This window comes from Scyliorhinus torazame, chromosome 14 (genome assembly GCF_047496885.1).
Source record: "Scyliorhinus torazame isolate Kashiwa2021f chromosome 14, sScyTor2.1, whole genome shotgun sequence".
NCBI lineage: Eukaryota > Metazoa > Chordata > Chondrichthyes > Carcharhiniformes > Scyliorhinidae > Scyliorhinus > Scyliorhinus torazame.
Genome location: NC_092720.1, coordinates 188,179,725 through 188,204,406, shown reverse-complemented (window position 1 = coordinate 188,204,406; position 24,682 = coordinate 188,179,725). Strand labels below are relative to the sequence as shown.

At 57.2% G+C, this 24,682-nt stretch overlaps 1 protein-coding gene across 3 annotated transcripts in view; it reads right to left on the bottom strand.

Annotated features, from left to right (window-relative positions):
* The window catches only part of LOC140390290 (interferon-induced very large GTPase 1-like), a 50,399-nt gene extending 28,628 nt beyond the window's left edge, over nt 1-21,771 (bottom strand). For all 3 annotated transcript variants that reach the window (XM_072475322.1, XM_072475325.1, XM_072475324.1), the window contains exon 1: nt 21,550-21,771. The gene's annotated coding sequence lies outside the window, so the exon portion shown is untranslated. The remainder of the gene's footprint in view (nt 1-21,549) is intronic.
* Nucleotides 21,772-24,682: the final 2,911 nt, after the last annotated feature.

The following is a 24,682-nucleotide window of genomic DNA, read 5'->3' as shown; positions in this document are numbered from 1 at the left end:
AGCCAGAGGAAATGGGCGAGGTACTAAATGAATACTTTGCATCAGTATTCACCAAAGAGAAGGAATTGGTAGATGTTGAGTCTGGAGAAGGGGGTGTAGATAGCCTGGGTCACATTGTGATCCAAAAAGACGAGGTGTTGGGTGTCTTAAAAAATATTAAGGTAGATAAGTCTCCAGGGCCTGATGGGATCTACCCCAGAATACTGAAGGAGGCTGGAGAGGAAATTGCTGAGGCCTTGACAGAAATCTTTGGATCCTCGCTGTCTTCAGGGGATGTCCCGGAGGACTGGAGAATAGCCAATGTTGTTCCTCTGTTTAAGAAGGGTAGCAAGGATAATCCCGGGAACTACAGGCCGGTGAGCCTTACTTCAGTGGTAGGGAAATTACTGGAGAGAATTCTTCGAGACAGGATCTACTCCCATTTGGAAGCAAATGGACGTATTAGTGAGAGGCAGCACGGTTTTGTGAAGGGGAGGTCGTGTCTCACTAACTTGATAGAGTTTTTCGAGGAGGTCACTAAGATGATTGATGCAGGTAGGGCAGTAGATGTTGTCTATATGGACTTCAGTAAGGCCTTTGACAAGGTCCCTCATGGTAGACTAGTACAAAAGGTGAAGTCACACGGGATCAGGGGTGAACTGACAAGGTGGATACAGAACTGGCTAGGCCATAGAAGGCAGAGGGTAGCAATGGAGGGATGCTTTTCTAATTGGAGGGCTGTGACCAGTGGTGTTCCACAGGGATCAGTGTTGGGACCTTTGCTGTTTGTAGTATATATAAATGATTTGGAGGAAAATGTAACTGGTCTGATTAGTAAGTTTGCAGACGACACAAAGGTTGGTGGAATTGCGGATAGCGATGAGGACTGTCAGAGGATACAGCAGGATTTAGATTGTCTGGAGACTTGGGCGGAGAGATGGCAGATGGAGTTTAATCCGGACAAATGTGAGGTAATGCATTTTGGAAGGGCTAATGCAGGTAGGGAATATACAGTGAATGGTAGAACCCTCAAGAGTATTGAAAGTCAAAGAGATCTAGGAGTACAGGTCCACAGGTCATTGAAAGGGGCAACACAGGTGGAGAAGGTAGTCAAGAAGGCATACGGCATGCTTGCCTTCATTGGCCGGGGCATTGAGTATAAGAATTGGCAAGTCATGTTGCAGCTGTATAGAACCTTAGTTAGGCCACACTTGGAGTATAGTGTTCAATTCTGGTCGCCACACTACCAGAAGGATGTGGAGGCTTTAGAGAGGGTGCAGAAGAGATTTACCAGAATGTTGCCTGGTATGGAGGGCATAAGCTATGAGGAGCGATTGAATAAACTCGGTTTGTTCTCACTGGAACGAAGGAGGTTGAGGGGCGACCTGATAGAGGTATACAAAATTATGAGGCGCATAGACAGAGTGGATAGTCAGAGGCTTTTCCCCAGGGTAGAGGGGTCAATTACTAGGGGGCATAGGTTTAAGGTGAGAGGGGCAAGGTTTAGAGTAGATGTACGAGGCAAGTTTTTTACGCAGAGGGTAGTGGGTGCCTGGAACTCACTACCGGAGGAGGTAGTGGAAGCAGGGACGATAGGGACATTTAAGGGGCATCTTGACAAATATATGAATAGGATGGGAATAGAAGGATACGGACCCAGGAAGTGTAGAAGATTGTAGTTTAGTCGGGCAGTATGGTCGGCATGGGCTTGGAGGGCCGAAGGGCCTGTTCCTGTGCTGTACATTTCTTTGTTCTTTGTTTGTTTGTTTGAGGACAGCAGTATAACCATGAGGCCTGGGGGTTAAAGTGAGGATATCATCTGGCTCCAGTTGGAGAAAGGGAACCCTGTCCCAGAGAGAAGAGGGCCATCAGGGCACTTCCTGGATGGGGATCCCTGGCCGAGCGGGCCAGCCCATCTCCCCCCAACACCAGGGAACCCACCCCAAAAACCAAGACCACCCAGGAGAAATGCCAGGGCCGCCACAAAAAGAGTACCCCAAATGGGCCCACTTCCAAACAACCATAACACTGAGACCTGGGGCAGTATGGCGGCACAGTGGTTAGCACAGCTGCCTCATGCCGCCAAGGTCCCAGTTTCGATCCCGGCTCTGGGTCACTGTCCGTGTGGAGTTTGCACATTCTCCCCGTGTTTGCGTGGGTTTCGCCCCACAAGCCAAAGATGTGCAGGGTAGGTGGATTGGCCACGCTAAATTGCCCCTTAATTGGAAAAATGAATTGAGTGCTCTAAATTTTAAAAAACCCACTGAGACCCACCATCTTCACTCACTACAAAACAAAACGTCACTTCACACATCTCAGGTGGAAACCAAGTACAAGGCGAGGGACACAATGGAAATACCACCTCTGGATTCTCTCAGAAGGAAGATAAAAGGTGAAAAGGGCAAGAACCATCAGAACTTTTTTTTTTTTGTTGAAATTTTTTATTTAAAACAAATTTGTAACAATTACAGAGAGAAAAAAGGCCATTTGTAAAGTGCCTTAACATAGTGAAAACGAACAGTGGGAAAGAATAAACATGTACATAAGGCACTTACCCTGTCAGCTCTGTTTGCCCATGCCACACGTGTTCAAATAAACTAAGGTGACTCTAATCCCCCCGCCCCGGGTGCTGCTGCTGTCGGTTTCCTGCGCTGTTCCCCGAGAGTCTGCAAGTGACTTTCTCCCTCGGGGGATCCCTGGTCACCCCCCTTGCCCACTTAAGTCTCCTCTGCTCTACTTCTCAGCTGCCCCCCCCCCCCATCCCCCCTCCCGACCTCCCCTGCCCCCCCGAGGCCTGACCTGCCAGGTCAGCCCTGCGCTTGGCCCTAGCCCGTCCCTCCTTCTACTCTCCCTGGTGCCCCCTGACCTACGCTAGCTACGCTGACCCCTGCCCTTGGCGCTTGTCTGTCTCCCGTCTGAGCGCTCGGGCCTTCCCCCCACACACCAAGGGTCCATTAACCCGATTGTATCTCACCGTGCCCTTTCAAGTCCCTTAACCAGCTCCTAGCCCATCCCCCTATCAGAGGCCCCGATCTCCCGCCACAAGGTACCAAGTGCAGGGCCCCCTTTGCAGGCCGCCCCCCCCGGCGGGGGGTCGGAGAATCTCGCCCCAGTTTCTTATCTTTAATGAAAGTCCAAACCTGTTCTGGTGTCTCAAAGTAGTAGTGGAGTTCCTCAAACGTAACCCAAAGCTTCGCAGGATACAGCATTCCAAACCTCACCTCCTTTTTGTAGAGGGCTGCCTTTACCTTGATGAATCCTGCACGCCTCTTGGCCAGCTCCGTTCCCAAGTCCTGGTAAATGCGCACCTCGCAATTCTCCTATCTGCTGCTCCTCGCCGCCTTGGCCCATCGCAGCACACGTTCCCTGTCAGCAAGCCGGTGAAAGGCGGACCACCAAGACCCTCGGTCGGTCGCCCGTCCTGGGCTTCCTTGCGGGGGCTCTATGCGCCCCATCCAACTCCAGGGGTCTAGGAAGGCCTCCGGTCCGATCAGCGCCTCGAGCATACCCGTCACGTATGTACACACATCCAATCCCTCACAGCCCTCGGGGAGGCCAATGATCCTCAAATTCTGCCTCCTGGCTCTGTTCCCCAGCTCTTCAAGCTGCTCCTGCATCCTCCTCTGGCGGGCGTTCAGCTCCTCCACCTCGTGCTCCAGCTCCGTTACCGTGTCCACCTGGCTGGAGAGCTTCACCTCGACCTCCCTGAGCGCCTTCTCTTGGACGGCCTGTGTCTCGACCATTCGGTCCATTACCGCTCTCATCGGGTCCAGCATGTCCCTCTTCAGTTCGGCGAAGCAATTCCGGAAAAACTCCATCTGTTGCTCCCTTGGCCAGTGGGCCTCTGCTCCCTGGTCCCTCCCGTCCGCCATGCTTCGCCGTCCGGTCTGGGGTCCCCGCTGCTTCTGCTTCGATCCTTGCCGCTCCACCCAACCACTTCTGGTCCAGCTGTCCATACCCCGGGGGGAAAGCCTCTTCCCTAGCGTCTCCTCCACCAATTCAGGTCGCCAGGTCCCTGAAAAAGTCTGTTTGAAAAGGTCCGTTTGCCCATCGCGGGTGGGAGCAATCCGACCTGCGACCTGCTTCCTCGAGGGCGCCACCGGAAGTCCCAAGAACCATCAGAACTAAGCACTCAAATAAGAAGTCTTCTTAAGCCACTGCCCGATGCACTCCATTGAGGAGAGCCAGCCATCTAACCCACAAAGGGACATCACTCTACCCCAGGGGTAAAAGGTACAGGATATTCATTAGACACAACAACGCTTGGTCCATACCAAAGCCATCACACTCCCAGGGGCCAAACCCAGCCTCCCTGTGCTCCCCTCGCGTGTACCCTCAGAGAGGGTACCATTGCTCATCAGGGACAACAGGATACAAGACCACAGCCCCTGGTCTGGCCTAGCCCAGCATCATCACAAAATGTCAGAGGGACGTGACCCCAGGATCTTCCATGCAATCGCAACTCCGACACCCCACTGAGCTTGCACCTGCAAAGTCCCAACCAGGACAAGGCACCTCTCCCAACTGCACAAAAAAATGAAAGGAAACACACTGGCCCTCGCCTGGTGGGGATCCAAATCCTGAGGAAGAAGAACTGTCAAGTCATGGACACCCTGGGAGGGGGAGATGGTCCTCTCCCCCCCGACACCCAGGAACTTCCATCTACCTCATGAGGCATGGCCAGAACCAGAGCCTGCACCACGCCCTCTCAGGTGGGAGAAAAGAAGAGAAGAAACCCCCCCCAGAGCGGGGACACCCAGCTGGATCACGGAAACTGCCGACATACAAGAGATACTCATCCCCAGTCCCCCATCATGGGGCCATTCAGTTCCAATAGTAACAAAATCAGCCAGAGAGGGAGACCAGTACTAGGAGAAAAAACAAACTCGACCCAAATGAATGGTCAAACAGGACCCAATCCTCGCCAGGATAACAGGATGATATATAATCTGCCCGGTCCCAAAGAGGATAGAAACACGGATACTCACAATCAAAACTTCAAGAAAATAAACCCCCAAAGCTGATAGCGCTAACTGGGGGAGGCGTCCTCAATCACAATGAGAACAAATTAACCCACCCAACCCAACCTTTCACCCCCTCGCCCCGCTCCGGCTCTGCTCATCTTCCTTCAAAACGGAACAGGGAGAGAACAAAAAGCATCCCCCCCTCCTATCATCGCAAGGATTATCAGACATAAAGACTGTGCACAAATCTCGCATTCAACATTCGGCTCAACATGATATGAACTTATGAAATCAGAATAACCAATGGCACAGGCCAGCATACCCACATTATATATTTCCCTGTTGAAGGATAAAGAATTGACAACATCAGTCAACAACATGAGCAATAGGGAGCAATAACAACTGAGATGCAGGGCAATCCTCAGGATAAAGACTTCTTCACTGCCGCACGAAGAAAGCAAAGATCAAGGATGAAACAGAATCGATGAGCACTCTTCAGGATATCTCAAAGATTTCAACGATCGAAGCACACGCCACCACAATTTCCACCGTGCCATCTCACCAACGCCCAGCGGTCAACAGCCTAGGCTCCAATGGGTTGGGGGGGGGGGCGGGGAAAGGTACGGCCACCTCCAACCCCTCACGACCCCAGCATCAGGGACAGGACAAAACAGGGTCAGTGGTTGAAAGGCCTCGAAGCCAGAATAGGTTGTGTTCAATTCAACAAGCCACGCCTCCAGATCGAGACTCCCGAGTCATGACACCCAATTCCTAGAACCATATCGTACAGAAGAGGCCTTTTGGCCCATCAAGCCTGCACCAGCAGAACAAAACACCTCTAATCTACACTAATCCCACTTTCTAGCCCATAGCTTTGAATGTTATGACTTTAAGTGCTCACCCAAGTACTTTTCAAAGACTCTGTGGTTTCCTGCCTCAACGACCCTCCCAGACAGTGTTGCCACCACCCTCTGGGTGAAATTTGTTTTCCTCAAATCCCTTCTAAACCTCCTGCCTTTCACCTTAAAATTATGCCCACTTGTTATTGAGCTTCAACTAAGGGGAACAGTTGTTTTTTAATCCACCCTGTCCATGGCCCTCATAATCTTATACATCCCAATCAAGTCCTCTCTTAGCCTACACTGCTACAAAGAAAACAACCCAAGCTGATCCAGACTCTCTTCTCTGTACCCGTACTCTTCCCGTACCAGCCTCCCCGAACAGGCGCCGGAATGTGGTGACTAGGGGCTTTTCACAGTAACTTCATTTGAAGCCTGCTTGTGACAATAAGCGATTTTCATTTTCATTCATAGCTGGAATGCTCCATCCTGGTGAATCGCCAGTACTCCCGCTGTGACCGAACCAAAGTCCTGTACAGTTCCAACATAACCTCCCTGCTCTTATAATCTATGCCACGGGTGACAAAGGCAAGTGTCCCGTATCACTTCTTAACTACTCTATTAGAATCCCTACAATGCAGAAGGGGGCCATTCGGCCCATCGAGTCTGCACTGACCCTCTGAAAGAGCATTCCATCTAGGCCCACGCACTCACCCTATTCCCATAACCCAGTAACCTAACCTAATCTTTTGGGCACTAAGAGATAATTTAGCATGACCAATCTACCTAACCTGTACATCTTTGGACTGTGGGAGGAAACCAGAGCACCCGGAGGAAACCCACGCAGACAAGGGGGGGAATGTCCAAACCCTACACAATCACCCAAGGCTGGAATTGAACCTGGGTCCCTGGCGCTGTGAGGCAGCAGTGCTATCCACTGTGCCATCCCTTAATCTGTCCTGCCACCTTCAGGGATCTGTGGACAAGCACCCCAAGATTCTTCTATGTCTGAGCTTCCTAGTATCATGCCATTCATTGCCCTTGTTGTGTTACTCCTTCCAAAGTACATTACCTCGCACTTTTCAGGGTTAAATTCCATCTGCCACTGATCTGCCCATTTGACCAATCCCTATACATTCTCCTATAACCTAGGACCTAGGACCTTCTTCCTTACTGTGAACCACCTGGCCAATCTTCGTGTCAGCTGGAAACTTGCTTATCACCCCCCCCTCCTCAACATTTTCTTCTATGTCGTTTATTTCTCTAATTCTGTCAGGAACTTCTCCACCATTTCACTTCGAGGACCAGGTTCAAAGGTACACCGCTCCAGGTCCTCTGCCATCTCCCGAATCCATCAGGATGGACGACACGCCATGCAGTAGAATCCCGACTGTGCAGTGGAGGGTCCTTACCAAGGACAGTGCCTTCTCCTTTTTAAAATTTAGAGTACCCAATTATTATTTTTTTATTAAGGGGCGATTTAGTGTGGACAATCCACCTACCCTGCACATCTTTGTGTTGTGGGGGTGAGACCCACACAGACACGGGGAGAATGTGCAAACTCCACACCGACAGTGACCCAGGGCCAGGATTCGAACCCGGGTCCTCAGCGCCGTGAGGCAGCAGTGAGAACCATTGCGCCACCGTGCCGCCTGGGACAGTGCTTTCTCAGTTGAAGACCCTCCGAGTACGTCTCCATCGCTTCCTTAAAAACATACCGCAGCTCAGGACAGCACGATGGTGCAGTGGTTAGCACAGCTGCCTCACGGCGCCGAGGTCCCAGGCAGATGCTGGAATTTAAACTATAAAACTTTTAAAGGAATTAAAAGTCTAATGATTAGCATGAAACCATTGTCGGGGTGAATTCTCAATCCCAGGATGCCCGAAGAGCGTTCCCTATTGGGACAGAGAACCGTAAAATAGGGATCGGTGCTGGGCACCAGCAGGCGCCGATCCTTTTCCGATGCTCCAACCCCCCACTGGCGGCGAGATCATGTTTCCCTCCCGCGTGCCAGCGGGAGGGTGCAAGTGAATGTAAATGACCCATTTTCGTCTGTGCAGGCACCGCACCCTAATCTCCGGACCTCCATGACTCTCCGGTTTCCTGGGCCGGGAATCACGTGGGCAGGGAGTAAAACAGGTCTCACCAAATGTGAACCTGACATGGTAGTCCTCACTGTGAGCTAAGGGGGTACCTCCTGAAGGGAGTTGCTGCCAAAGCCCATCCCAGGACTCCCAGCCCATTGGACGTGGACCCAGGGCATGGTGGCACCCTGGCACTGGGTTACCTTGCCACTGCCAGCCTGGCACCCTGACACTGCCACTCAGACAGCCTGGCAGTGCGGCCACTCTAAGTGCGGCTTCGGTGGGGCGAAACAACCAAGGCCAAAAGAAGAGCAAAATGCTGTTGGATAGCAGGATGTTTTTCAGCACTGCAGCCACTTAGAAACACCCCGGCGAAACATGCCGTTCCTGACTTTAACTTCAGTCTGCTGAATCGCACCCAGAATATTTAAATCCTTGTTTGTTCGTAGCGGCTGGAGTGGGACTATGTCTGAAGTGGCGCAGTTGTTTTTGGCTGGCATCACGCCCTGATGGTGCCGTGCTCATCGACAACAAAGATGCTGATCTGGCTGAAAATCTCAGCTCTGTAGTACAGGTCATCATGGCCCAATCCCAAGAGCTGCGGTACGTTTATTTAAAAATAAACTTATCTTTTAAAAAAAAGATGTTTATTCAAATTTTTCCAACAAAATTTTTTAACAAACCCCCCCCCATAACAAAAAGAAGAAAAAACACAAACACCACCACAATCAAAAATAATAAACTACTTATACATTGGGTTTCTCCCGCATATATTAACCCGCCCATATGACATTCAAAAGTACTCTTGGGGAACCCCCCCCCCCCACCCGCCCAAATAGCCCCCCGACAGAGACCCCCCCTCGCCCCCCCCCCCCCCCCGGTTACTGCTGCTGCTGACCTCCACCTAACGCTCTGCGAGATAGTCTAGGAACGGTTGCCACCGCCTGAGGAACCCCTGCACAGACCCTCTCAAGGCAAACTTTATCCTCTCCAGCTTGATGAACCCTGCCATGTCATTGATCCAAGCTTCCACACTGGGGGGCTTCGCGTCTTTCCATAATAGCAAGATCCTCCGCCGGGCTACCAGGGACACAAAGGCCAGAATACTGGCCTCTTTCGCCTCCTGCACTCCCGGTTCGTCCGTTACCCCAAATAATTCTAACCCCCAACTCGGCTTGACCCGGGCTTTCACCACCTTGGACATAGTCTTCGCGAAACCCCTCCAGAACCCATCCAGTGCCGGGCACGACTAGAACATGTGGACGTGATTCGCCAGGCTTCCTGAGCACCTCCCACACCTGTCCTCCATCCCAAAGAACCTACTCAACCTCACCCCTGTCATATGCGCTCTGTGAGTAACCTTGGGCGTCATTCTCCGACCCCCCAGCAGGTCGGAGAATGGCCGTTGGCCGCCGTGAACCCCGCCCCCGCCGGTTGCCAAAGTCTACGAAGGGAGAAAAGTCGGCGGGGCGTTAATGGCGCCGCTGACTTCGGAGAATGGCACGGTGGGCGCAAGGCAGCCGATTTTGGGCCTGCCGATATTGTCCCGTCCGGATGGGCCGAAGTCCCGTTGACGTGATGACCGGTCACGTCGACGTAAATCAAACCTCCTTTTAATCGGCGTCAATCTGTGCTCCAGGTTCACGCCGACCGGCGTGGAGGTGGGTGACGGCCTGGGGGGTGGTTAGAGTGGGCTGGGCTCCGAGGGAGTGCTGAGAGGGGGGGTCCGTGCCGGGGAGGAGGATGGGGGGGGTCCGTGCCGGGGAGGGCCGGGGAGGGGGATGGGGGGGGGTCTGTGCCGGGGAGGAGGATGGGGGGGGGGGTCCGTGCCGGAGAGGGGGATGGGGGAGGGGTCCGTGCCGGGGAGGAGGATGGGGGGGTCCGTGCCGGGGAGGAGGATGGGGGGGTCCATGCCGGGGAGGAGGATGGGGGGGTCAGTACAGGGGAGGAGGATGGGGGGGTCCGTGCCGGGGAGGATGATGGGGGGGTCCGTACCGGGGAGGAGGATGGGGGGTCCGTCCCGGGGAGGAGGATGGGGGGGTCCATGCAGGGGAGGAGGATGGGGGGGTCCGTGCCGGGGAGGGCCGGGGAGGAGGATGGGGGGGGGGGTCAGGGCCGGGGAGGAGGATGGGGGGGTCCGTGCCGGGGAGGAGGACGGGGGGGGCCCGTGCCGGGGAGGAGGATGGGGGGCCCATGCCGGGGAGGAGGATGGGGGGGCCCGTGCAGGGGAGGAGGATGGGGGGGTCCGTGCCGGGGAGGAGGATGGGGGGGTCCGTGCAGGGGAGGAGGATGGGGGGGTCCGTGCCGGGGAGGGCCGGGGAGGAGGATGGGGGGGTCCATGACGGGGAGGAGGATGGGGGGGTCCGTGCCGGGGAGGGGGATGGGGGGGGTCCGTGCCGGGGAGGAGTATGGGGGGGTCCATGCCGGGGAGGGCCGGGGAGGAGGAAGGGGGGGTCCGTGCCGGGGAGGGGGGGTGCGAGGGCAAGTGAGTTGGTCCACCTGACCAGGTGCCAGCCTCCAAAAGTTGGACCAATGCGGTCCATGCCACCTGGCTGGGGGGAGGAGGGGATATGGGCAATGATGACATGTCGTCGTCCCCGTCCCCGCCCCCCCCCCCCCCCCCCCCCAACCAGGCCGTCATGTTTTCCGATCATCCAGCGATGTTGGCCGCCGTGGCGGCAGCCGCTCATGTCTATGTTGCCCTGGATGAGGAGGAGGAGGAGGAGCGTGCCAGAGAGGCGGCGCAGGCTGCCACAGAGGGGCAGGCGGCAGCCGCCCATGCTGGAGGGACACCTGACCGACAGGACGAGGAGGGGGAGGAGGAGCGAGCCAGAGAGGCGGCGCAGGCTGCCACAGAGGGGCAGGCGGCAGCCGCCCAGGCTGGAGGGACACCTGACCGACAGGACGAGGAGGGGGAGGAGGACGTCGCGGCCCCACTGCAACGGAGGCACCCGAGGGCGCCCCGTGTGTTCCGGCCCCGGCAGTCATACCAGGACCTCACGGACCGGGAATGCAGGAGGAGACTCCGGATGAGGCGGGAAACCGTGGCACACATCTGCCACCTGCTGGCACACCTGTCACCGCGTGGCACTGGCGGGGGACCCCCTCTCCCCGTGTCCGTCAAGGTTACGGTGGCCCTGAACTTTTATGCAACGGGGTCATTCCAGGCACCGAGTGGGGACCTGTCCGGCATATCGCAGACATCGGTGCACCGGTGCATCCGGGCAGTGACAGACGCCCTATATGCCATGGCGCACCGCTACATCCGCTTCCCCGTGGACCGGGCCAGCCAAGATGCCCGGGCCGTGGGCTTCTCTGCTGTGGCCGGGTTCCCCATGGTCCAGGGCGCGATTGATGGGATGCACGTCGCCGTGCGGCCACCTGCAGATAACAGGGCCGTGTTCACCAATAGGAAGGGGACCTATTCGATTAACATACAGGTGGTCTGCGACCACCGCATGATGATCCTGCACGTCTGCGCCCGTTACCCGGGCAGTGTACACGACTCATACGTGTTGTCGCGGTCATCCATCACCGGCATGTACGAGGGACGCCATACCCGGCTGAGGGGCTGGTTGCTGGGCGACAGGGGCTACCTATTGCAATCGTGGCTGATGACGCCTATACGGAGGCCACGCAATGAGGCGGAGAACCGCTACAATGATGCCCATGTAGCGACAAGGGGAGTGATCGAGAGGTGCTTTGGCGTGCTGAAGATGCGTTTCAGGTGCCTGGACCTCTCTGGGGTCGCCCTCGAGTATCGGTCAGATAGGGTCGGCCGCATCATTGTGGTGTGCTGCGTCCTGCACAACATAGCCCAGCAGAGGGACGATGTGCCGCAGGCAGAGGAGGGCGGAGTGGAGGAGCAGCAGGAAGAGGCGCAGTCCTCCCCAGATGAGGGGGATGGGGGCAATGGTCAGGGCAGACGGGCTAGACACAGGCGGGTGGGTGGCTGTCCACCGTTACCGGCTGGGCCAGCGGGCACGGGGCAGGCTGATAGCCACCCACTTCACTGACTAGATGTGCGTGGGAATCGGGTAGTACGGCCACAGACCGCACACCATGGCAACAGCCGACCACCCACACCCCCCACCCATCCACCCACCCAGCACCCTCACCCCCCTCCCCAACCCCACCCACCCCACCCGCATGCACACCCCCCCCCCCCATTGCCGATCCACCTGCGGCACAACGGCCGGGCTCACACAGTTGCGGGTGGACGCGTGTCTATTGCAGGCCATGGAGGATGATGACAACCCGCCCTGCGGTGAGCTCCTGGCTCCACATCGTTGGACTATGTCTGACCCATGGCCACAGTACAACCATCCATGCATGCGGCTGTGACACTGCAGCGCACGGTCCCGTCCTCTGCCCGGGGGGATGTTGATGGCGGCCCAGGGGGAAGGGGCAGACTCACCTGGGGCTGAGGTAAGACCACCCCTCACACACACACACTTGCGCTCAACGTACATGACACCCCCGCACGCTTTGGACAGAGCACAAAGGCAGCTTCTGTAGGTGTAACATTGACTTTAATAACCAAAGGAGTTCATGCACGTGCCCTAGCCCCTAAAACTCATCTGTGCCCTGCACCCGTGCCAACTTACTCAGTGTCTAATTGTTTGGCCTTACGGGCCCTTTGACTACGTCTACGTGGTTCCCCAGACGGTACCGCAGAACTGGAGGTGGACTCCTGTGATTCCTGCCCTCTGACACGGGATTCCTTTGGCGGCCGTTTCCTGGGGCATCCTGGCCTAGATGGGCCAGGCTGCGGCCCGGGCGACTGGGATGGCGAGCTGCCAGCCTGTCCTGCCCGTTGCCCACCCGATGCACCTGGGACGGAAGGGGGGGGAGTCCGAGGTGTCGCGGTGTTCTGGGACCTCCCCTACAGGGGGACCCGGGACGGACCACACCACCTCCTCCTCCCTCGGGGTGCCCGATGGTCCCCAGGCCTCTACATGGGTGGAGGATGCGAACGGACTGGCCATCCGACGCCCCCCCGACATCTGACGCTGCCAGTCCTGGAGGCCCGTGTTGGTATCGACAGGGGTCTGCAGGTTTGCAGTCATGGAGCCCAGGGGATTGGCAAACCCTGTCTGTGACTGTGCGACACCGGCTCGCACATGGCCAATGGCGCCGATGCCCTCAACGATGGCATGCAGAGACTGGGCCATGGCCTGCAGAGACTGGGCCATGGCCTGCTGAGACTGGGCTATGGCCTGCTGAGACTGGGCTATGGCCTGCTGAGACTGGGCTATGGCCTGCTGAGACTGGGCCATGGCCTGCAGAGACTGGGCTATGGCCTGCTGAGACTGGGCCATGGCCTGCCGAGACTGGGCCATGGCGTTGAGCGCCTCTGCCATCTGGCGCTGGCACTGGCTTATGGCCTCCTGTGAGAGGGCAGCCATGTCCTGGGCCACAGACGCCGCCTGCACGGAAAGCCCCAGGCCTCGCAAACCGTTCCCCATGTCTGACACCGTAGCACCCATTGCCTCCACCGCGGACGCCACCCGTGCGGTGTCGGCCTGGGTGGCACGTATGACCGGCACCACTCCCAGCTCCTGGACATGGGTGGACTCCTCCACCTGCGACTGCAGCCGCCGCAAGCCGGCCGTCACCCTCTTCGCTCGTCTCCGGGTCGGTGGTTGCATCGGATCTATGTGTGGGTGTGGTAACTCCAGGAACCCGGGATCCATCTGGGCGGCAGATGTTCGCTTGGGCTGGGCTGCCCTCCGACCGCCCGACCCCTCTGCTGCTCCTACCTCCACCTGCTGTACCGGGACGGCTGTGTTGTGCGCACCAGTGAGTGTACCAGACGACTCATCACTAAAGTGCCCAACCGAGGTGAGTGTTTCTGCGATGGTGGAGGGTGTTGGTGACAGCAGTGGCGTTGTGTCGTGCTCTTCATCCCACTCTGAGTCCATGGCACTTTGGGGTGGGGGTTCGTCTCCACCCATCCACTCTGTGTCACTGTCCGGTATTTCGTCTTCCTGGGTAGTGCTGTCCCAGGTAGGGGTGTCCCGGGTAGGGGTGTCCTGGGTAGGGGTGTCCTGGGTAGTGGTGTCCTGGCCCGGCTGTGACGGGGGCCTGTGGCTGCCCCTCTCGTCGCTGGATGGCACATGCCTGCGTCGTCGCACCCGCACGTGACAGGAGCGTCGTCTCCCTGTTGCTCCAGGTCTCTCCGTCTCCCGTGGTCTCCGAGGGACATCCTGCGGGCGTCGCATGCCGGAGGGTCCGGGTCTCTCTATCTCCCGTGGTCTCCGAGGGACATCCTGCGGGCGTCGCATGCCGGAGGGTCCGGGTCTCTCCGTCTCCCGTGGTGTGCGAGGGGCATCCTGCGGGCGTCGCATGCCGGAGGGTCCGGGTCTCTCCGTCTCCCGTGGCCTCCGAGGGGCATCCTGCGGGCGTCGCATGCTGGAGGGTCCGTGTCTCTCCGTCTCCCGTGGTGTGCGAGGGGCATCCTGCGGGCGTCGCATGCTGGAGGGTGCGGGTCTCTCTGTCTCCCGTGGCCTCCGAGGGGCATCCTGCGGGCGGTCTGCATCTGCGGGGATGGGTGCCTCGACGTTTGCTCCTGCGATACACAATGAAGCATGCATGGTTAGACACGCAGGCAGTGATCAGGTGATATGGGGGAGGGGGATATAGGGGAGGGGGGGAATATGGGGACGGGCTGTCGGTGGCTCACTTGCTAGTACGCCCCCGACCTCTGCATCAGCAACCTCCCGGTCCTCAGGTCCGCCAGCCAGTTCCAGGGCCCTTTCCTCGAGTTCGGTCAGTGGCCTCTCATCAGCGGGGCCTCCTCCAGTCCTCACATGCTCCCTGGTGTTGTGTGCGCGTTTCTCCTGTGGCGGGGGGGGGGGGGGGTGGCAGGGGTAAAAGGCAACAGTGTTAGGCAGGTATATGAATGCACGCCATCGGTTGCGCGTGCATTGCAGAGGTTAAGGTTAGGGCTGGATTCACTTGGGGATATGGGGGAGGGGGGATGTGGGGGAGGGGGGGATATGGGGGAGGGGGGGATATGGGGGAGGGGGGATATGGGGGATATGGGGGAGGGGGGATTATGGGGTGGGGGGATATGGGGGATGGGGATATGGGGAGGGGGATATGGGGGATATGGGGAGGGGGATATGGGGGAGGGGGGATATGGGGGATGGGGATATGGGGAGGGGGATATGGGGAGGGGTGATATGGGGGATGGGGGATATGGGGGATATGGGGAGGGGGATATGGGGGACATGGGGGAGGGGGTGTATGGGGGAGGGGGGATATGGGGAAGGGGGATATGGGGGATATGGGGGAGGGGGGATATGGGGAGGGGGATATGGGGAGGGGGATATGGGGAGGGGGGATATGTGGGAGGGGGGATATGGGGGATATGGAGGAGGGGGGATATGGGGGAGGGGGATATGGGGGATATGGGGGAGGGGGATATGGGGAGGGGGATATGGGGAGGGGGATATGGGGGAGGGGGGATATGGGGAGGGGGGATATGAAGGAGGGGGGATATGGGGAGGGGGGGTATGGGGAGGGGGATATGGGGGATATGTGGGAGGGGGGATATGGGGAGGGGGGTATGGGGGAGGGGGGATATGGGGAGGGGGGATATGGGGAGGGGGATATGGGGATATGGGGAGGGGGATATGGGGAGGGGGATATGGGGGAGGGGGGATATGGGGGAATATGGGGGAGGGGGATATGGGGTATATGGGGGATATAGGGGAGGGGGGATATGGGGGATATGGGGAGGGGGATATGGGGGAGGGGGGGATGTGGGGGAGGGGGATATGGGGGATATGGGGGAGGGGGGATATGGGGGTGGGGGGATATGGGGGAGGGGGGATATGGGGGATATGGATATCAGGCAGGGGGGGAGGCTCACCCTGCCTGCTCTGACGAGGTCGTTCACCTTCTTGTGGCACTGGGTGCCTGTCCGTGGTGTCAGGGCCGCAGCGGTGACGGCCTCTGCCACCTCCCTCCACAGACGCCGGCTGTGGCGTGGGGCAACTCTGCGGCCGTGCCTGGGATACAGGGCCTCCCTCCTCTGCTCCACTGTGTCCAGGAGCGCCTCCACATCCCATGACTGGAACCTCGGGGCTGAGCGGCGGGCGGCCATCCGGTCGGGTGTTCCGGTCGGGTGTTCCGGTCGGGTGGGGGGGAGCAGCGCGTCCTTATGAGCCGTCACGCCGTGCGGCGTGTATGACGCTGCACGGCGTGAACTACGTGAGCAAGTGCGGATGCTGTCACGTCGCTGCTAGCCCATTTCGGGCCGGAGACTTCGCGACGATTTTTGCGGCGTGACGCAAGTCGGATTTGCGCCGTTTTTTGCGCCGATCGGCGGACTTTGCGCCGATAACGGAGAATTTAGCCCCTTAAATTGTATTGAGCTGAGCCTGGCGCAAGAGGAAGAGGAGTTAACCCTACTCAGGGCATCTGCCCACAGACCCACATCAATCTCCTCCCCAAGCTCTTCCTCTCACTTGCCCGTTAGCACCTCTACCGAAACCTCCTCCTCTTCTTTCATCTCTTGATAGATCGCCAAAACCTTGCCTTCTCCGTCCCATACACCCAAAATCACCCTGTCCTGAATCCTCTGTGCTGGGAGCAATGGGAATGCCCTCACCTGCCGCCTCACAACGCCCTCACTTGCATATACCTGAACGCATTTCCCGGGGTAACCCAAACTTCTCCTCCAGCGCCCCTAGGCTCGCAAACGTTCCATCTATAAACAGGTCCCCCATTCTTCTGATCCCTGCCCGATGCCATCTCCGAAACCCCCCATCCATCCTTCTCGGGATGAACCAATGGTTCTCCCGAAACGGGGACCAAACCGAGGCTCCCATCTCGCCTCTATGCCATCTCCACTGCCCCCAGATCTTCAACGTTACCGCCACCACCGGACTCGTGGTATACCTTGTCGGCGAGAGCGGCAGCGGTGCCGTCACCAGCGCCCTCAGGCTCGTGCCTCTGCAGGACGCCATCTCCAACCTCTTCCACGCCGCCCCTTCTCCCTCTATTACCCACTTATGGATCATCGCCACGTTGGCTGCCCAAAAGTAGCCGCACAGATTTGGCAGCGCCAGCCCTCCCTGTCCCTGCTACGCTCCACAAACTCCCTCTTTACCCTCGGGGTCTCATCTGTCCACACGAAACCCATGTTACTCCTACCTACCCATTTGAAAAAGGCCTTGGGAATCATAATGGGAAGGCACGGGAACACAAAGAGAAACCTCGGGAGGACCATCATTTTAACCGACTGTACCCTGCCCGCTAGCGAGAGTGACAGCACATCCCATCTTTTGAAATCCTCCTCCATCTGTTCCACCAACCGCGTCAAATTGAGCTTGTGCAGGGCCCCCCAGCTCCCAGCCACCTGGATCCCCAAGTGCCGAAAGTTCCTTTCCGCCCTCTTCAATGGGCACAAGATAGCTCGTCTATCCCCCTTCCCTGGTCCCCTGGATGCACCACAGAGAGCTCACTTTTCCCTACGTTGAGCTTATAGCCCGAGAAATCCCCAAACTCCCTTAGGATCCGCATGACCTCCACCATCCCCTCCACAGGATCTGCCACATACAGCAACAGGTCGTCCGCATACAGCGACACCCGATGCTCCTCTCCCCCTTGGACCAACCCCCTCCATTTCCTGGACTCCCTTAGTGCCATGGCCAAAGGCTCAATTTCCAATGCAAACAACAAGGGGGACAGGGGGCACCCCTGCCTCGTCCCTCGGTACAGCCGAAAGTACTCCGACCTCTGCCGATTCGTAGCCACACTCGCCACCGGGGCTCTATATAGGAGCCTGACCCAATTGATAAACCCCTCCCCGAACCCAAACGTCCGCAACACTTCCCACAGATACTCCCACTCCACCCGGTCAAAGGTCTTCTCCGCGTCCATAGCTGCCACTACCTCCGCCTGTCCCTCCACCGATGGCATCATAATCACGTTGAGGAGCCTTCGCACATTGGTGTTTAGCTGCCTGCCCTTTACAAATCCCGTCTTGTCCTCATGAATCACTCCAGCGACACAGTCCTCAATTCTCGTAGCCAGCACTTTTGCCAGCAACTTAGCATCCACATTGAGGAGCGAGATCGGTCTATACGACCCACATTGCAGTGGGTCCTTCTCCCGCTTCAGAATCAGCGAGATCAGTGCCCCGGACATTGTCGGGAGCAGGGTCCCCTCTCCCTTGCCTCATTGAAAGTCCTCACTAACAATGGGCCTAGCAGGTCCACATATTTCCTATAAAACTCGACCAGGAACCCATCTGGCCCCGGGGCCTTCCCTGCCTGCATGTTCCCCAATCCTTTAACCAGCTCCTCCAACCCAATTGGCGCCCCTAAACCAGCCACCTCCTGCTCCTCCACCCTCGGGAACCTCAGTTGATCCAAAAATCGTCGCATCCCCTCTTCCCCGCTGGGGGCTCAGATCTGGACAGCTCCTCAGAGAAGTCCTTAAATACCTCATTTACCCTCACCGCACTCCGCACCGTATTCCCCCCGCTATCCTTAACTCCACCTATTTCCCTCGCTGCCTCCCTCTTACGGAGCTGGTGTGCCAGCATCTGGCTCGCCTTCTCCCCATACTCGTACGTCACCCCCTGTGCTTTCCTCCACTGTGCCTCTGCTTTCCCTGTGGTCAACAGGTCAAACTCCGTCTGGAGGCTTCGCCGCTCCCTAAGTAGTCCCTCCTCGGGGGCCTCTGCATATCTTCTGTCTCCCTTAACATCTTCCCCACCAACCTCTCCCTCTCCCTGCCCTCTCTCTTCTCCCTGTGGGCCCTAATGGAGATTAACTCTCCCCTGACCACCGCCTTCAGCGCCTCCCAGACTACCCCCACCTGCACCTCTCCGTTGTCATTGGCCTCCGAGTATCTCTCAATGCACTCCCGTACCCTCCCGCACACCTCCTCATCCGCCAGTAATCCCACATCAAGACGCCACAGTGGGCGCTGGTCCCTCTCCTCTCCTAACTCCAGCTCCACCCAGTGCGGGGCGTGGTCTGAGACGGCTATGGCCGAATACTCCGTTCCTTCCACTTTCGGGATTAGCGCCCTACTCAAAACAAAAAAAATCTATCCGGGAGTAGGCGCTATGTACATGGGAAAAGAATGAGAATTCCCTGGCCAGGGGCCTGGCAAACCTCCATGGATCCACTCCCCCCATCTGGTCCATAAACCCCCTAAGCACCTTGGCCGCAGCCGGCCTCTTCCCCGTCTTGGATCTGGAGCGATCTAATGCTGGATCCAGCACCGTGTTGAACCCCCCAATTATCAGGCTTCCTGCCTCCAGGTCCGGAATCCGACCCAGCATGCGCTTTATAAATCCGGCATCGTCCCAGTTCGGGGCGTATATGTTTACCAATACCACCCGCACCCCCTGCAACCTACCGCTCACCATCACGTATCGACCTCCATTGAACACTACAGTATTCTTGGCCTCAAACGACACCCACTTCCACACCAGTATTGCAACCCCTCTGTTCTTCGCATCCAGCCCCGAATGGAGTACCTGTCCTACCCATCCCTTTCTCAGCCTGACCTGGTCTGCCACCTTCAAATGTGTCTCCTGAAGCATGACCACGTCTGCCTTCAGTCCCTTTAAGTGCGCGAACACTCGGGCCCTCTTCACCGGCCCATTCAGGCCCCTCACATTCCAAGTTATCAGCCGGATTGGGGGGCTTCTCACCACCCCACTGCCGACTCGCCATCTCCTTTTCTAGGCCAGTCCCGTGCCCGCGCCTCCCGCACCCTCCAGTCCCCCAACGGCGGACCCCCGCCCCGACCACCTCTCCTATTTCCAGTTCCCCATTGGCCAATGCAGCAGCAACCTCTACCCCCCCTCCCCCCGCTAGATCCATATCTAGCTCTTTTGCTCCCCCCATAACACTCCCGTAAGTCAGCTGACCCCTGCTGACCCCGGCCTCTCCCGCCTTCCCATCGACCCTCCCAGTGTGGGAATCCCCCCCTCCCCCTCCTCCCTAGCAGTCAGTGTGCGCTCCTCCGACCCCCACCTCCGTCCTTCCCTAGCGCGGGAAAAAGCCCGTGCTTTCCTGAGCCGGCCCCACCCCCTCTGGCACAGCTCCTTTTGCGGCCTTATCTCAAGTCCTCCATCCCCGGGCCTCCCCGTCTCCCCATCAAATCCCTTCACCCATCCCCATCCAGCACCCAACCAAGGGAACATTCCCTGCACGTAGTTAAAACCATATATACAGCAGACATCCCCCCACAACCACAGACCCTCAATTTGAGTCCAACTTTTCAGTCTGTATAAAGCTCCAAGCCTCCTCAGGCATTTCAAAATAGTGGTGCCGATCTTGGAATGTGACCCACAATCGCGCTGGCTGCAGCAGACCGAACTTCACCCCCCTTCCGATGGAGCACCGCCATGGCCCAATTAAAGCCAGCTCTCTTCTTGGCCACCTCTGCACTCCAGTCCTGGTAGATTCGGATCTCCGTGTTCTCCCACCAGCTGCTCCGCTCTTTCTTGGCCCATCTCAGGACACACTCTCTGTCCATAAAGCGGTGAAACCTCACCACTACAGCCCTTGGCGGCTCGTTGGCCTTGGGTCTCCTTGCCGGGACCCGATGAGCCCCATCTAGCTCCAGGGGGCTCGGGAAGTCTCCCGCGCCCATCAGCAAGTTGAGCATCGTGCTCACATATGCCCCGGTATCGGGCCCCTCAACTCCTTCAGGGAGACCCAGAATCCGAAGATTCTTCCTCCTCGACCTATTCTCCAGGTCCTCAAATCTTTCCGTCCACCTCTTGTGCAGCACCTCGTGTGCCTCCACCTTCACTGCCAGGCCCAAGATCTCATCCTCGTTCTCCGAGGCTTTCTGCCGCACCTCCCGGATCGCCGCCCCCAGGGCCCTCTGGGCCTCTCAATCGCCGCCTTCATTGGCGCCAGCATTTCTGTCTTCAGCTCCTCAAAGCAGCGTTTAAGAAACTCCTGCTGCTTCTGCGACCACTGCGCCCACGATGCTTGGTCTCCACCCGCCGCCATCTTGCTTTTTCTCCCTCTCACTTTTCGCTGCTCCAAGATCCCTTTTTTCACCGTTCCACTCCTGGTCCAATCCATATACTGTCGGGGGGACCCTGCTGTCATCTTCCAACACTGGAAACCGTCGAACAAGTGCCGTTGGGGCCCCTCTAGAGAGCCCTAAAGTTCCAGGCGGGAGCTGCCGAACGTGCGACCTATTCAGGCATGGCCGTAACCGGAAGTCCCTAAAAATAAATTTAGACGACCCAATTCATTTATTCCAATTAAGGGGCAATTTAGCGTGGCCAATCCACCTACCCTGCACATCTTTGGGTTGTGGGGGCGAAACCCACGCCAACACGGGGAGAATGTGCAAACTCCACACGGACAGTGACCCAGAGTCAGGATCGAATCTGGGACCTCGGCGCCGTGAGGCAGCAGTGCTAACCACTGCGCCGCCGTGCTGCCCTCTCTTTGTAATTTTATACTTTCATCTGCTCCTTACAAATCTGCCTGACTTTTCTGTCATTAGCAAATCTGGCCAAGTGGCTTTCGATTTCACCACCTAAATAATTAATAACGACAGCGAACAGTTGTAGAATTTTTCTAGAGACAGCAAGGAGTGGATTACATTTTTATCTCTTTGAGCACCGGAGAGTAGCCATTTGGCAGTAGTAAGTCTCCGCACATTAAAATAAACGCACTTACAGTTCTCAGCTGGCCGAGCGAACTTGGTTTCTGCTGCTGCCCTGTTGTGAGTTTTGCAGTTTCTGGTGGGAGGCACTTACGCGACTGACTGCAAGAATGGAAATAATGAAACTGCAACTTTGATTCCCTGAGCAACGTTTCACTGCGGGGAAATGAAACTGAAACCTGTTTCTCGGACTTGTTTTTGAAACATAGGGCTGCACCTTTAATGCAGCGTTAAACTCTGTGGTCTGGCGCTGATGTGGTGGGTGGTCTCAAGTACTCATTTCCGTATAAAAACTCAATGCCATACAGCATGGTTACAAAGCGAACTCATATTCCCGGCTCTCTCAGGCATGTTCATAATGGGGGGTGAGGACCCGAATGCAACATTGAGTACGGGGCAGTTGGGCTGGATTGATGTGATGTTTCAGCTTGCGAATGGTTCATCAGTCGAACTCTTGCACAGGTTAGGTTGTGCTGATGTGACTGGGTACTGGCATGTGCGTGGTGGGCAGAGGCGTTGGAACGCTTGATACAACATGGGCATTGGGAAGGCAAATTATAACCATGGCCGGGTTCTCCGCCCCCCCGCCTGGCCGGAGAATCGCCGGGGGGGGGGGGGGGGGGCGGCAGCGTGAATCCCGCCCCCGCCAGCTGCCGAATTCTCCACCGCCGGGGTTTTGGCAGGGGTGGGAATCGCGCCGCGCCGCTCGGTGCCCCCCCCCCCCCCCCCCCAGGCGATTCTCCAGCCCGCGATGGGCCGAGCGGCCGCCCGTTTTAGGCCGGTCCCGCCGGCGTAAATTCGACCTGGTACATACCGGCGGGCGGCCTTTGGGGTCTTATCATAGAATCATAGAATTTACAGCGCAGAAGGAGGCCATTTGGCCCATCGAGTCTGCACCGGCTCTAGGAAAGAGCACCCTACCCAAGACCACACCTCCACCCCATCCCCACAACCCAGTAACCCCACCCAAGACAAAGGGCAATTTTGGACACTAAGGGCAATTTATTATGGCCAATCCACCTAACCTGCACATCTTTGGACTGTGGGAGGAAACCGGAGGAAACTCACGCACACATGGGGAGAATGTGCAGACTCCACACAGACAGTGACCCAAGCCGGAATCGAACCTGCGACCCTGGAGCTGTGAAGCAATTGTGCTATGCACAATTCTACCGTGCTGCCCCTTCGAGGGGGGGGGGGGGGGGCAGGGGGGAATCTGGCCCTGGGGAGGTGCCCCCACGGTGGCTTGGTTCACGATCGGGCCCACTGATCCGCGGGCGGGCCTGTGCCGTGCGGGCACTCTTTCCCTCCGCACCGGCTGCTGTGGACCTCCGCCATGGCCGATGCAAAGACAAACGCCCCAGCGCATGCACTGGGCTGACGCCGCTTGGCACGGCGCCAAGCCCCTTCCACGCCGGTTGGCGCGGTGCCAATCCCGCCGGCCTAGTCCCTGAAGGTGCCGAGGATTCCGCACCTTGCGGGCGGCCTGACGCCGGAGTGGTTCACACCATTCCTCGGCACCGGGACCGCCCACCCCGCTGGGTAGGGGAGAATCCCGCCCCTCGAGTCCACAAATGTGGTTAGTTCTTTTGGATTTGGAATTGCTTTGTGTATGCCAATATAACCCTGTACATTTTCTTAATAAAGTAGATTTAGTTTTCCGCATGGCTAGTTCTAAAAGTTCAAACTGGACAAAGTTTTAAAATAGATACTGCTATTTCTGTCTGTGACCCTTGAACAATCTGGCAGTCTCGCAGAAACCTGCACGCTACACACAAAGGGGCTGGTTTAGCACAGCGGGCTAAACAGCTGGCTTGTAATGCAGAACAAGGCAGCAGCGCGGGTTCAATTCCCGTACCAGCCTCCCCGAACAGGCGCCGGAATGTGGCGACTTGGGGCTTTTCACAGTAACTTCATTGAAGCCGACTTGTGACAATAAGCGATTATTATGATCTCTGAAGATCTCTTTTTAAAAAGTAAATTTAGAGTACCCAATTAATTCTTTCCAATTAAGGGGCAATTTAGCATGGACAATCCATCTACACTGCACCCAGTTCATCCTCTGATGTTAGTTTCCCTGCTGTTTGACCTTTCACGTCTTTTGTCCTCTCTGGGGACTGCCATTAGCACTCTTTCCCCTTGGTTTCTGTGGCCATTAGCACCCGGTAATCTGTGGCTATGACTCATCTTTCATTCTCACTCCACAGTATAAATATTTCCCACTTTCTCTGTCTGTTAGCCTAGACAAAGAGTCATCGGGCTCTTCTCTCCCTACAGATGCTGCCAGACCTGCTGAGATTTTCCAGCATTTTCCCTTTCGTTTCAGATTCCAGCATCCGCAGTAATTTGCTTTTACCCTGTGATGTACCGTCAATTACCACGAGACGCGAATGGTGAAACAATCGAGGCTTTATTGCACAAGATGTTGTGCCTCCTGCAACTGGAACCAAAATGGGAGCAGCGCAGGAGAGCATACACTATTATACATCGCCTGCTGGGCAGAGCCAGCAGGCTGGGATTTACTGTGGTACCTGTAATACAGGGCAGTTCCGTAATACATGTAGTGCGTTACCAGTGGTGTTTACCACATTCACCCCCTGTTTAAAAAAAAGTCCGGCGGGGGTGAAGAACAACATTACAGATTGAGTCTGTCGGGGGCTTTGACCCTCCGCCGCGCTCACCTCAGTCCTGGTGGTGATGTGGGCGCCGATGTGGTCACCTGCGACTCCGGGAGCGTGTTGTCCTCTCCATCGTCACCCCTTAGTGGATCCAGTGAGGGGGCGGATCCTGCTGGGTGGGGACTGCGGTGAGGTTCGCTGGTGGGAGGGTGGGTGGCGCAGGGGTGAATGAGGCAATCGGGAGGGGGAGGAGCGGTATCAGGTCGGGGGTGGGGACCCAGCGGGTGCCAGGTCCCAGAGGGAGACTGTGTCCTGTCGCTCGTCGGGGTGTGCCACGTAGGCGTACTGTGGGTTTGCATGGAGGAGGTGGACTTTCTCAACCAACGCATCCGATTTATGGCTCCACACATGCTTCCGGAGGAGGATGGGTCCAGGAACTGGCAGCCATGTTGGGAGCGAGAGCCCGGAGGTGGACTTCCCAGGGAAGGCAAACACACGTTCGTGAGGGGTCTCATTAGTAGCGGTGCAC